Raw genomic sequence first — 14,577 nt, 5'->3', positions numbered from 1 at the left:
ATGAAACCAGATCCAATCTCTTTGATTATCTTGATAGCTGTAAAATGCTGAACAGCCTTCAGAGTTGTTATTAATTTTCCTGGAAAACTGTCAGGTTCTAATGTGTTTTCTTCTGCCTCCAAAGCTCTCAGGCAAAAATGAATATGACCAGGAATTCTTTGTGCCTGGTTTATATTCTGTGCTTCTCACAGTTCATCCTAACACAGTACTATTTCAGAATAGGCTGCGAGAAGCAGGTCATTCAAATAAAGCAGATGCAAAATTATGACTCTTGTTCCTTGGCTTCAAAATGCCAGAGAATTATCCAGTCCACCTGGATAAAAGTAACCAGGGTAGTCTATGAATTGCTCCCCTGGGAACTCTAACAGTGAGCAGTTATCTAATAATGACTCTCTCGGGTCTTGTTGTGTAGGAAAAGGTCCCACTTGTTCTGGCCTGTTCTAATTTTTCAACTGCTCAGCTTTGGTAATGGCCTTTTTGTCACTCCCCTATTTTCTTTTCAAACAGTGGGTTGATTGTTTTGGTTCCAGATTTCTCCATTTCTTTTCTTCTTTTGACTATGACCATTTGGTAAATAATTCTGTTTCTTCATACTCTGTAGTTAGGACATGACTAATCACTTTCACAAAAAGAACCAGACTTCTTCTTGACAATCGCTTGCATCTGTCCAGGATTTCCCCGTCTCCAATAAAAACAGCAGGGACTCAATTACCAGTTTATTCACAAATCCAACAGTTTAAAAATTTATCCATCAAATGAACTTCAACTATTGTTCAATAAACGGGACTGATTATGGAAGAAATTAACAGAACAGAATCAATTTTCTTATATTTTGGCTAAGAACCTCTACGCTCGTGGCAATATATCATACAGTGTGGTCTTAAAATATATATCTAAGGATCCAGATGTGATAGCTGTGATGATAGATACCAGCTCCACTTCTGTGGGTTTGATACAATAAGAATCCACTCCATAGGTCTGATTGTGAGGTTGGGGCCTCAGAGCGTAAGCTCTTTGGAGCAGAGAACATGGGACAAATTTGGAGGTAAACTTAAAGGGGTCTAAAGTGTTGCAATGTACACCTTCTTACAATCCTATCAGTATTAGACTCCCTTGGATTCACTTTGACCTGCTTAAGTGGAGTTATACTCACTTGGATTCATACATCTCAAAATGTAGCTTGCACCCCTCTATCCCTCTGTATTTGGCTCTGATTGTCCTTCCTTACTGATCTCTAAATGCTCATTCTGTGTGGTGCCTAAATGCCATATAATGGGGGAAGTTCTTAAATGCAGAGTTTTATCAGTGATTCTAAATATCCAACAGTAAATTCTCCAGGTGAAATTCTGGCCCTATTGAAGTCGACGATAAAACTCTCATTTTATCAGGATTTCACTCAAGCCATATCATTAATAGTCTTTTGAACATATTTAAGGTGCTAATTTCCTTCATTTCATGGTGCAATACAATTTCGTCTGGAAGCATATGGGAGATAACACAATCAGCAAGAATGGAAACTTACTGTATCTGAGCTGATATAAGTCTATAGTGCAAATACCAGTACTAGCTTAGATAATTTTTACAAGGCATGTTATTTACAGTAGGGACACAAGGAATTCAAGTATGGTGCGCTGATCATAAAAATGCATATATTTCCCAATCTTGCAAAATCTACACAAACTCTCAGAAGTCTGGTTTTCCTGAACTTTTTGTGGTTGTAGATTAGACAGAAAAAAATGTATAACTTCTTTGATTTTGATGAGTCTGAGTCTTTTTAAAACTATTTTATGGCACAAAAGAAGAAATGAAATAATTCAATGGTGATAATGTGATTTGTGTTCACTTTCTATTCTCCCTGAGTTTCATTTTGCTTCCCAGCTGTCATCTGTACTGCTGTCCTTACTTTAAAAATTGTCTCTTTTTCACACTAAATGAAGACTGAGCAGATGGTTTTGGTTGTTTGACTTTCTAATTTTAAAAAACAAACACACTGTGAGTCGGATTCTCAAAAGTGCTCAGTGATGGGAAGGGAAGTCAAGGGAAATGTTACCCTTGGTTTCAGTGTGAACAGAATTAGGCCACTACTGGGTGTGTTTGAAAATCACATCCTTTTCCAAAATGTTGAGGACATTTGATACATTACTGTGAAACTGTTTCTTTCTCTTTGTGCAGTAGCTCTGCAGTTGAGATCAGCACAGGCGCCCTAACTAGAGCCTCCTTAATATAAATGAGTTGAGGCTGCTGGGAGACCATTCTCCGGGCTGGAACGTTGGAACTTGCTACCTCCTTTGATGCACCAGACCCTCAGATTTGTTACAGTGAGGACACAGGCCATAGGACTGGAAAGGACCTCATGAATCAAATCCAGATCCCTGTTTGCTAATGCAGCCAACCCATTATATAATCCCATTCATGAATTTATTAAGCTCCGTCTCAAAACTAGTTAACCTTCCAGACATCTTAAAAAAGATCATCATCTATCTCTCCAGGGCTTTTAGGGAGGGGATGGGTTAAAATTTAAAGGGGTTTATTATGTGTGTTTATTGTATTATTGGAACTGCTGGTGGGTAATTATGGCACTCAGGTGGGATGTTTTAATTTCAGATTCCCTAGCATGTTTCCTTTCAAAGTGGGTTCAAAAGCAGCAGAACCTATTCAGTGTATATCAGGAATGCGTTAATAACACATCATGATGGAGTTTACCCTTTAGAGGGACACACTCCTAACACAGGGCCAGCACACACAGTCCCTGCTGGATAAAGAAGTGATTTAATAATTTGGGGGGTGGGAAATTTCAGGAGCATTCAAATTCCACATGCCTTGTTCACAAAGAGGGGAACTGGAATGAGGCTTAGTTTTATTTATTATGGTAGTAGTTCTCTTGGCACATTCCAGCGCTGCCATTGAAAGCAGAATAATGTCACCAGAGGCCGTTTCCTACACACTGCACTGGAAGTGCTCAAAAATCTCAGCTGGAAGGCAACTTATTGAGGCCTGAGATCATAATGTGTTTCTCCTGCCTAATTGACACTTGTCCCGATGCTGGAACAAGCAGTTACCAATGCTTTGCGGACACAGAACAGAAAGCAGAAAAAGTCTGCAAAGCAAGATTTGAATGTTGCCATTAGTTTCCTGGGTAGGTTTATTATCTGTGCACAGGTATCATTGGCTGACCTTACATTAAAGCTTCAGAGCTGTCACAGCGGCTGCACGCAGGGCTTCCTCTTGAGAAGCCTTTGTGTTTCCAGCTATTTGTCCAATGCCGAGGAAAACATTAGCCAACAGCTAAGGACCTCGGGATGTCTGAGTAAGAAAATAATATAGTCAGAACTATTCACATGCGGAAAGGTTGGCAAGAGACGTCCTTTGGATAAGAGACACAAGAAGAAAATTGTATAGGGCCAAAGGGTGCCTGCTTGCACTAGCTTGCATTTGGGACAGTGTGGAGCCAGTCCACCCAGAGCGTGATCCGTCCCCAGGCTGTGTACAGGGGCTACAAAACCAGCACTGTACTTCAAGTACTCTCCAGGCTGGTGTGGAGGAAAGGGTGAGGCCATGGTTTGCTCTCCTCCCTGTAGTATATTGTGGTACCGGCTTTGTAAAATTAGTCAGAGGGCTTCCCCTTGTGAGGGGTCGCTCACAGGATGCAGGCAGAGTCAGGATCTGCTTGCTTGGAGTTTGTAGGAGCCATCTCAGCATGTATCCGACAAAGAGAATTGGGGTTTAAACTGTGTATTCCTGGTCTCAATGTGGGTTCCTGAAAGGCAGAGACTGCAGCATAATCACAAGCAAGATACTCCCAGATGCCTGAGTGTGGTAAAAAGCAAGACACTTCCTGCCCCCTTAGGGCATTGTGCATCCCAGGATGGGGAGAGGTAGAGACAAGGAGACCAAGGAGAGACAGTCCAAGTGAGGACCAAGGGATGGTCCAGGGACTTAGCAGTAGGAATGGACAAGATGCTCTTGTCTTGTATAAGTAGCTGAGCATGCCCAGCATTAGGCTTTATTCCGACAAATGATCTAAACTAATCAGCTGTGTAGTAAGGCATGACTCACCGGTACGGCGCCTCCTGTTGGTCATCCTGGGAATTAGCTCTCCAGCCTCCAGAGCGCCCTCTGCAGGCCGGTGTACCACTTGCCTCAGGCCCCCGGGTCCCTCCCGGACTCCATGCCCCTTCCCTCGGGGTTCTGCCCTCTGCAGTCCCCCTGCAGTCTCTGGGTCTCCCCACCCCATGGAACTGCCAACCCTCTATCCCCACCTCGCCTCAGTGGCTACTGCCAGTTATCATCTAGCCCCCTCTCTCTGGGGCAGACTGCAGTGTAATGGCCACTCATCATCAGCAAGGGGGTTTGGACATGCTGCCTTTGCCTACCCCTGGGCTGCCCCTCTGCAACCCCAGTACTTTTCCCAGCCTTTAGTAAGGCCTGCAGCCTGGGGGTTTTCCAGCCTGGAGCTCCCCAGCTTCTCTGGCCTTTCCCCAGCCCTGCTCCACTCTAGGTACCCTGCTCAGCTCCCAGACAGCCAGGCCCGTCTCTCTCCACCGCTAGAGAGAGAGTGCCTGAGCTCCTGGCTCATAGCCTTTTATATGGCCAGCTTCCCCATCAGCCGAGCCTTTGACTCCCCCGGGGCAGCCCTTTCCCTGGGCTGTTTTAACCCCGTCAGGGCTAGAGCGGGTGACCACCCCGCTACAAGCTGCATAACATGTGTGAAATGCAGAACGTGTCTCTTCCCCCGAATTTCACTCTCCATTCATGAATTTGCCCTGAGATGTTATCACTGGGAAGGCATGCTCCTTTGAAAGTGGGCCCAATCAGAGGATGAGTAGATGCTGCGATAAATACAATATGCTTCTGCAGCTACCCAAAGAGAGATTCGTTGAAAAATATAGCATTAGTCGCTTCATTGCTTGGACCGCATAAGAATGTCTTTGATGCTGTTTACTCTGGTGCTTAGAGACAAATTAAGGCACAGAGAGGTTAAGCGATTTGCTGTGGGTCACAGATGGCATTAGTGTCAGAGCCACAATTAGAACTCAGGAGAGCCTGGTCCCGTCTCCTGTACTCAGAGCACTAAACAGTTGGGGTACACTGTAATCAGAGCTGTGATTGCAGCCCATGTAGATGTACCTCAGCTAGGCTTTACTCTAGCTCGTTCAGTTACCGATAGTAGTGAAGCCGTGGCAGCCCTGGTTAGCACATGGGCTAGCTATCTGAGTAATTACCCCGGCTCCCTGATAGGCTTGTACTCAAGTGGCGAGCCTGAGCTAGCTAAATTAAAACTAGCTGGAGTACATCTACACAAGCTGCAATGACCCCTCTGACTGCAGTGTTGTCTTACCCTTCGTTTCTCTAGAAAGCAGGTAACAGGACATGTTCATATGTGACAGACACAAAATTAAAAGAGAGAAAATACAAGCAAGATGTATATAGTTTAGGCCCAGCACCTTCCCCTGATGCATTAACACCCATGACTAGCATCAGGGCCGGCTCCAGGCACCAGCGAACCAAGCTGGTGCCTGGGGCGGCAAATGTAAAGGGGCGGCAGGACGTCGGGCTCTGGGGCAGCAATCCGCCCTCGGCGGGGGCGGGAATTCAGCGGCCGCTCCGTCACAGTGCGTTTCGCGGTCGGCGGCAATTCGGCAACAGGGACGCGACTCTTGTTCGGTCGCCGGCAGCAATTCGGTGGCCGCACCATCACTCCGCCTCTGTGTTTGGCCACAAGGTTTTGTTTCTTGGAGTTTTTTTTCCGCTGGGGGATGGCAAAAACGCTGGAGCTGGCCCTGACTAGCATCAAACAATATGACCAAGAATTTCAAAAATTGGGGAATTGTAATGATTTTGCGTGCCTCAGTGTTTGGCCACAGGTTTCAGAGGGGTAATCATGTTAGTCTGTATCAGAAAAAACAACAAGGAGTTCTTGTGGCACCTTGGAGACTAACAAAAAATGTGTTAGTCTCTAAGGTGCCACAAGGACTCCTCATCATTTCTAGTGTTCGGTCAATTTATTTCTTAAGCTGCGCACCCAAAATCACTCAGCATTTGTTAAAATCTTGGTTGCTTTCTCCATCCTGGTTTTGTCTATCCACCTCTATTCTGGGTGCAAAATGTTATATTCAGCATACATACAGTCTTTGGTTTCAGATCCTTCCTTGGAAATCATGGTTAGTAGCTTTTTGCTCCACAACATCAACACCCTTTAATTTCAAAATCCTTAGCAACAAACTGCAAAGCCCAAACCTGAGTGAGTGAGGAATAAAGGTGATAAACAGCAGGAGGAAACATCGAAGCAGAAACCATGAAAAATACAAAACTAAAGGAGCTGTATAATTACAATAAGGTAACGGACAATTGTTTTGCTTAGGTGTTTGATCACAGGGCTCTATTCAGCCATGGCATAATGTCTATTGTCTTCAGTATCTATCTAGTTTGTAAGCTCTTTAGGGAAGGAACCATTTTTTTTTTAACTACATGTGTGTAGCTCACTAAAACCCTGATCTGTGACAGGGCTTTTACCTGCTGAAATACAAACACTGATAATAATCAGTAATAAAGGCCTAATGTGGACCCTTTCATTTTACCTTCATTTTGGACTAGATGTTTAAAACTAGAGATGAACACAAAAACATATGAGAAATGTGGTGCCATATTGACGACCTTATTGAAGAAAAATGTTCTAGCAATTTAGAAGGTACATGGCAGAAAGTGACAGCTCTGATCCAGGGAATTTGTCTGTACAGAGAGGATGGGAAGAGAACTTGATCATTATTCTTTAGGAAGCAGGAATTTAAGGGGTGACCTCATGAAGGTGCTGCATATCCAATTCCAATGGGATTAGAGACTGCATATCTCCATTTGAGTTTTTGGCACATGTAAGAATCTGGGATCCGGGCTGAAAGGTAAGAGGAATGAAATCCTGAATCCAGGAGTATTCACATGAATTCCATATAGGCCAGTAGCCTTCAACAAGAGCTGTGTGTACATAGATTCCAAGGCCAGGAGGAACCATTCTGATCATCTAGTCCAGCCTCTATGATATAGGCCAGAAGTTCTCCAAAATAATTCCTTTTGAACTAGAGCAGATCTTTTAGAAAAAATCCAATCTTCTTTTAAAAATTGCCAGTGTTGGAGAATCGACCCACATCCCTAGGTAAGTTGTTCCAGTGGCTAATTACACTCACTGTTAAAAATTCACACCTTATTTCCAGGCTAAATTTGTCTAGCTTCAACTTCCAGCCATTGCATCATGTTATACCTTTGTCCACTAGTTTGAAGAGATTATTATCAACTATTTGTTCCCCACGTAGGAATTTATACACTATGATCAAGTGATCCCTTAGCCTTCTCTTTGTTAAGCTAAATAGACTGAGTGCCTCTAGACTATCATTATAAGGCATGTTTCCTAATATTTTAATCATTCTCATGACTCTTCCCTGAACCTTCTCCAGTTTTTCAACATCCTTCTTGAATACTGGGCACCAGAACTTCACACAGTATTCCAGCAGTGGTCACGCCAGTGCCAAATACAGAGGTAAAAATACAGAGGCATTGGGTTTTACCTCTATACTCCTACTCCAGATTCCCGTTTATGCATTCCAGGATCACTTAAGCCCTTTTGGCCACAGTGTTGTACTGGGAGCTCATGTCTAGCTGATTTTCCATCATGATGCCTATGCAGGAGCAAGTCCCAGTTCTAGAGACTGAGAGCACAGACAGGTTAAAGCCAACAGCAGCTGTTGGGTATAGCAGCTAACAAAGTCCCTCCCTGGCAAAAACCCAGCTCTTCCTTTCTGTTTCAACAGCTAAAAAGTTTGTCCAAGCCCTGTTGATCTCCTCCTTCTTCCTGGCCTCCCCTTCTGTCCATCTAAAAGGCAACAGCTAATATGATTCTACTCCCCTGTCAGTCTGAGCACATCACTTCCCCTCCGAAAATGGTTTCACTGGGTTCCCCTCACTCAATTTATGTCAAGTATAAACATCCAGGCACTGCAGATTTCTGCCCAACTTATGTGTCAGATCTAATTTCTTATTGTGTTCTCCTCCCCATAGCCTCTTCCCTCCACTGGTGAAGCCAACTTCACTGCCCAATTACCTTCTCGCTCACTCCTGTCTCTAAGTCTTCTTGTGTGCTGCACCAATGCCCTCTCTTTACTCAGATCCCTCCTAAAGACTCTCTTTGGTTGCAAGGCTCACTAGCCCCATCAATGAAAGGTCTTCTCTACCCCATTGTTTGATAAGAGGGGAAGATCAAATTGGTGGGGGAATTAACAATTATTAATAAATAATAATGCCCCTCCGCTGAGTCCAGAGCCTTGTAGGTTAGTTTCCCAGTGGAAGAGAAATCAGTGATGCAGAACCTGGGTATATTCTAAGTGTAACCTACTTGAGTTACACATATACACCTGTCTTGGAACAGAGGTGTTCACAAACAACATACAGGGCAATCCCATCTCTCAGGAATCTCAGCTAGCACCAATTCGCAAGTATCAGGGAACAATTCTGTCTATCAAGGACTGAGCCCAATTAGAAACCAAGACAAAGCACAAATTCTCCTGCAGCTCACACAACCCCCTCTATGCAATACCTTGCTGTGGAGAATGTTAGGATATGTGTCACTTACCTATTATTCTAGGTATGAAGAATGTGGGAGGTGAAATATGTGGGTGGAAGTGAAATAATGGTTTGAAACCTACAGATTCTGTGAGGACGCATTGGGTTTCTAGGAGCCTCCCAGAATGTCTGATTGAAAATCATCAGTGGGAAGAGGACTGTTGGAGGAGGAGGTGTGGACACTTGTCAGCTTGAGGCAATTGGGTTCAGACTGGATGAAATTGCCAATAAAGGTTTCTTCAGACTCCAGGGACTGGTCCATTAGGGTCCAGGTTGCTGAGTAGGTGGTGGTAAGACATGATAGGAGAGCATCGGACCCTGTGGCTTGTGAAAGAAAACCTGAACTGGGCATGAAATAAGACTTTTTGAGGCTTGAAAAAGGAAGTGGCCAGGATCAGTACCAGAATTCATTCATAGGTTTTTATTGTAAATAACAAATTGTAAATAACAAATTACAAGTTCATTAATTCCATTTGGAGTAGAGCTGTGGTGACTGGGGATTTCTGCGGTGGCTTTTGAAGAATGCTTACCATACCTATCAGGGACCCCCACTGCTGGGAACAGGCTCCTCATAACATGGGATCAGAGGACTGGTGACCTGAGATAAGATTTCCAAATGAGAAGCTGGATGGTGATAGCCAGTAACTGAGACCGCGTAATAGAAAACCTGGGGTCGTGACACTTGCATAATGAAGGTTAAAAAAAACCCAAAAAACATAGCATGTCTTTCCAAGACTGAACATTTGCTTGCAAAATCAGACCCTAAAGAGAATGGCTTCCTGCACGTATCTGTTATTTTTACTTGCTATTACAAAATAAATACACTTTTATTCCCATGAGTTTCTAGGCTCAAAGCAGTGGAGAATAATAACTTAGACAATCCAAACCCTATGGGGATTGTTAAGGATGTGTGCCATATCCTCAGTCGGTGTAAGTCAGTAAGTGGAGCCACACTGATTTACGCCAGCTGAGGATCTGCCCTCATGTTTTACCTTGGCCTTTCTTGCGTGCTCATTTAATGCAATCCAAGGCCACAAATTAAAATAAATAATAAAAAAAGAACAATTCACAGCTGGTTACATTTATGCTCACAACCTACGCCTGTCCGAACAGGAGTTAGGCAGGACAAAGCACAATGGACTTCCTTGCCTTTATTGCTTTCATTCACTTCATGTCATGCCAAGGAAGGTTGATTATAGGAAATTCTAATAATTAACTGTTGATGTTTTTAACTGCCGTTCCCAGGAGATTTAAAATAACCTGTAATGGTTGTTCTGTAGGATTGTCTTTCTGGAACAGTTGTAGATAATATATACCCTCCTCATGACTGGTTTTGGATGGATTGGACTTGATTTTGGTTTTGTTTGAAAGCAAAGAATGGTATTCCTTTAAACAACAGTCATCTGTTTCCTCCCTTCCCTTGTAAAACTTTCTGCTTGTATTAGGCACCTGCAGCAAATTTGCTTCTCAGAGTCCATGGAAGAAATACACTCGCTAAGTCACTGTAATCCTGAAGATATATGCTTTGCACAACATAATAAACCAGCAACTAAGGGGTTAAAATTAGTCTTGACATTTAGAACACAAGCGATTTAGAACACAGTGATTTCTTGTGTTCCTATTAATTTTATAGATCGAATGCACATAATATCAATTTTTTAAAAAACAACCACAAACAAATATAGCCAATTAATAGAATGTATGAATAGAGACATCTAGGATAAAAATGACAGACAGAGAGACAAAGAGACAGATAATCCTTTTATTAGCCAGGAAAAACAAAATTGTGTAAGGTCTTAATCTTCTAACTGAGCTATATATTTCCACACAGTGGAAACAGGCAGGCCTCAGTGGAATTATAGTGGGAACGAATTTGGCTTTAACTGTAGTAACCTCCTCATTTAACTTAGTTAATAGAACAAAGAGAGAAGCAAATGCAGGTGAAACGCCGTTTGTCACAGACTCAAAAAAAAGAGAGTGTTTATCATCGAGTCCATGTTTCACAATGTGCTGCATCTCTGGGATGAAACAATTTGTTCTAGTTTCACTGCCTGGTATGTAAGGTGGATTTTTTTTTAACCCAGGATTATTAAAAATCCTTTGCCATTGCATCTTTTTGCTCTCACCTATGGTGATACGTTTTTTATGGTCTAGCATTTGAACACCCTTCCCCCTGTCAAAACCCAGATGAATCATGTCAATAACAGTTCAATCCATGGCTCGGTTACTCCAATTTCCTCATTTGGGTTTACAACTTCTCTTTGAAAGTAACCTTGTGAAAAACCTAGCCACTCTCGGACAGATCATGCCCTGTACATCTGCACACGTGGACAGCTGGGACCACACTCCTCCCTACCAATAACCTAAAATGTTCCCTGTTCACTGCAGTATGTCATATTGATGGGACAAAATCCAGCGTCTGAAGAGCTTGGCTGTTGGCCACAACACTTACTAAACCAAATACATCTTAATGGAAAATCTGTTTGTCGAATATAGCTTTTTAACCTCGCACTCTTGGTGTACTGCACAAAGGAAAGACTGGAGTGGAATATGTTCTGCTGCACATTCTTTGCTAGTATTTCATTAACTAATAAATATTTGCTAAATACCAATGTGCTGAATTCCTGGCATATTTTTGCTGATGATTTGGATTTCCATGAAAAATGGATTCAAGATAATGATTAGGAAATAAACAGAACACACACATAAAAGAGAACTGCATCTTTGCTATATTAGTGGCCTTTGGGATTTTTACGCAGTCTTAGGGTGGTTAAACTCCCTCTGTGTCATCCTGCCTTGGACATGCCCCAAGACTCCCTCCACATCCCAACCTTGATAAACCTCCAGTTTCCTGATCTGAGCTATCTACCCTCATCACCAACCCAGTCCCACCACATTGGCAAATCTCCGAGCTGTCAAAAGCCTCCTGACTTCTTTTCATAAACCCCCTTGACTAACTCCTGAACTGACTGGGAGGTTTCTCGGGCTCGTATATGGAAGTGAATAAAGATATGGAAGATAGAGGTGGGAATGGCATACATACAAGGAGGATTCTACCACCCACCAAGATCCCTATTGATTTCACCAGTTAGATGTATCTATCAACAACTGTACCATTCACAGAGTTTCCACAAGCAAGAGCGAAGCTAGTGCAGCAGGAAGCCACTTGAGCAGGTTGCTATATATAATATCCATTGCAGATGAGGTTTTCAGAAACAACTAATGATCATGGGTGCCTCAATTTTTGGATGCTCAACTTGAGACACCTTAAAGGCCCTTGATTTTCATAGGTGGGTGTTCAGCACTTTCCGAAATTCAAATCCCTTTGAGGTGCCTCAAGTGGGCACCAAAAGCATTGAAAATCATTGGTTGCTCTTGAAAATGTTGGCCTACACATAACTAGGTTCTGCTACATTAATGAACCGGATAACAATGTGGTGTGTTCATGGGCTACTTTGAGAGCTTAGGTGGTGTAAGGACATTCTGCAGGTCTTCTGCATAGTGCTGAATTCGACCTTTAATAACCAATACACTGCATACCCTTCATACCCAACTTTCATGAAGAATTACAGTTAAACAAAACATATGAGTTATAATGTAGTGTTAGAATTAAAGATCATTGTGTCAAGTAAAATGAGGTTGGCAAATATATCTTCGAATCTTGGAATAGGTATCACTAAAGAACGACACATGCCATCTCTTACAGTTCTCTTTTTAATACAGCACTTGTTTCCGTGTTGATATAATTCATTTGGCAGCTCTTTGTTAACTTAGAACATCATTAAAATAAATTGTTTTCTACAATAGCTACAATCCCATTCCATGCTAGTTAAAATGACCAAAGAAAATATCTGAAGAGAAACCTTTTCACACCTCCCAGTTATAAATAAGGTTGCTAGAGAGAAAACAACTTCCTCAATTCAGAGCTCACAGTGGGGTTTATTATCTTCCAGCCAAAGAAAACAAATAAATAAAGAGTACTAATATATAGGAAGTCACTTTAATGGGAGCCTCCTGTGACTAGCTTCCACAGTTTACATAGCAAAGTGAACCAGACAGTGGGGCTAATTATTCTCTTGCTGTGGATTAACCTGTTTAGTTCTCAGACCTTACTAACATCAAACAAAATAATAGCCACCAGTCATAACGGGGACTGGGATGCCTGCATCCCACTGAAAGTCAAGTAAGATTTAAGCACCTTAATTGCTTAGGCTTTTTTGAAAAGTATACATTTTGTTAGTTCAGAAATTAAGGCCAAGATTTGCTAAAGGGACTAGGGATTTTGGATGCCCAATTTGGGGGTTCCCAACCTGAGATATTTTATAGAGTCCCCCTTAATGGCTGCGTACCTGCCTCCTGAAAATCAGGCCTCCTTAAAGTGTCTCAGTTTGGTCAATCAAAACCTGAAGCACACTAGCTGCTTTTGAAAATGTTGGCCTAAGGCTGTATGATTTTACCAAGTTATATAGTTTCCCACTGCTTTCTACAGTGACCACCTCATGTCAGCTCAATTCCATTGAGCCCAGTATGTCATTTTAAAAAATAATTAATTTGAATGTCATGTTCATGGCAGATGCTGGTTTGACAACAAGTTGCCATTTTTGCATAGGACAGGGACAGCACAAATAACGTTAGGACAAGCTTCTCCATAGGTCCTGCCAGTGTACCTCAACCTGTTCCTAGATATGCCTGTCACCTTAGGGGTGGATCTACACTGGAAAAATGAATGCTCACATCACAGCAATAGAAAACAATGTTGTAGCTCTACTTGTACTAAACCACTAGCATAGACAGGACTCAAGCAATTTTACCAGGTTTTCAAGACACGAATGTAACACAAAGCAAGAGTCCTAGCAACACTAGCATTTACATTGCTACTAGCTCTAATGCAATAGCTGCACCATTAATGGAAGTTGCAGTCATTTTTCTAGTGTAGAAAGGCCTGCCTAGTGGTGAGAAAAAAATTTAGTATCCAGGCTAAAACTGTTAACAAGTGGCATCTTTTGTATTGTGGACACCTTTCTACTGACAACAAGATAAAGGCCATCAAACTAATTTCATAGAGGACTCCAAATCGCTCTGAGATGATAACAACTTTCATGGGTCAGCTAGTCCCATGAAATGTTCATTTTCAAATCTCTCCGTTTAATTTCCACTAACAAATTCATTATTCAAAAAGGGTGAGGGATCAAAGATGCTAATATTACGATTGGTTTGAAAGGTATATTTCCCACAAAGGTGACAAATTATATACAACAATTTACTCAATTTCTGATCAAATCCTCATCTGAGTATACAATATGTCACTTCTGTTGTCTACTAAGAGGTCTGTTTTCAGAAGATTTATTTATTACACTATAGAAGGAATGAGCATGAAATTAAGATATACTGCAATTTATGAATATTACAGGTTTTAAATATTACAGGGGTTGCTGCTTTGTTAGTTTCAGGAAGTCACATTTGCAGGACAATGAAAACCAAAAGGGGAAACAATCAAAAGGAAAATGTAGTTTAAAAAACAGAGTTTGCTGGAACAAGACGTGATTCTGCAGAGAATTGTGTTTCTATATTGCCACTGAACCCCTAGAGAAAACAAAGTCTGGGGGCCCTTTATGCTTGTCTGATCCAAAAAGAGATCTATACATTTGCAACCGTCAGTGTTCACTTGTATTTTAAATGAAATAGAATCACTCAAGCAGGTTGATCATCAGGCCTGTGGATAGCGTGAACAGTGATAGTGTGGATGCTCTGTAATGTCAGGCAGAAGAATTAGATCTGAGTAAGGATCCCAATACCTTGGTCTCAGGACCAAGATAAGCCCTCATCACCTTTGAGAGAAGGATTACCGAACATCTTTCATCAGTGATTCCTCTCACCTGGAGAGCTATCTCTGAGCTCTGAACATCAAACCCTTCAGTGCCCTTTAGTTAGGATGGTGGCTGTATTGTGAGCCCTGAAGGGGATGTAAGT

The sequence above is a fragment of the Eretmochelys imbricata genome, chromosome 2 (genome assembly GCF_965152235.1).
Source record: "Eretmochelys imbricata isolate rEreImb1 chromosome 2, rEreImb1.hap1, whole genome shotgun sequence".
In the NCBI taxonomy this organism is placed as follows: Eukaryota; Metazoa; Chordata; order Testudines; family Cheloniidae; genus Eretmochelys; species Eretmochelys imbricata.
Note: the sequence above shows the minus strand (reverse complement) of the source record.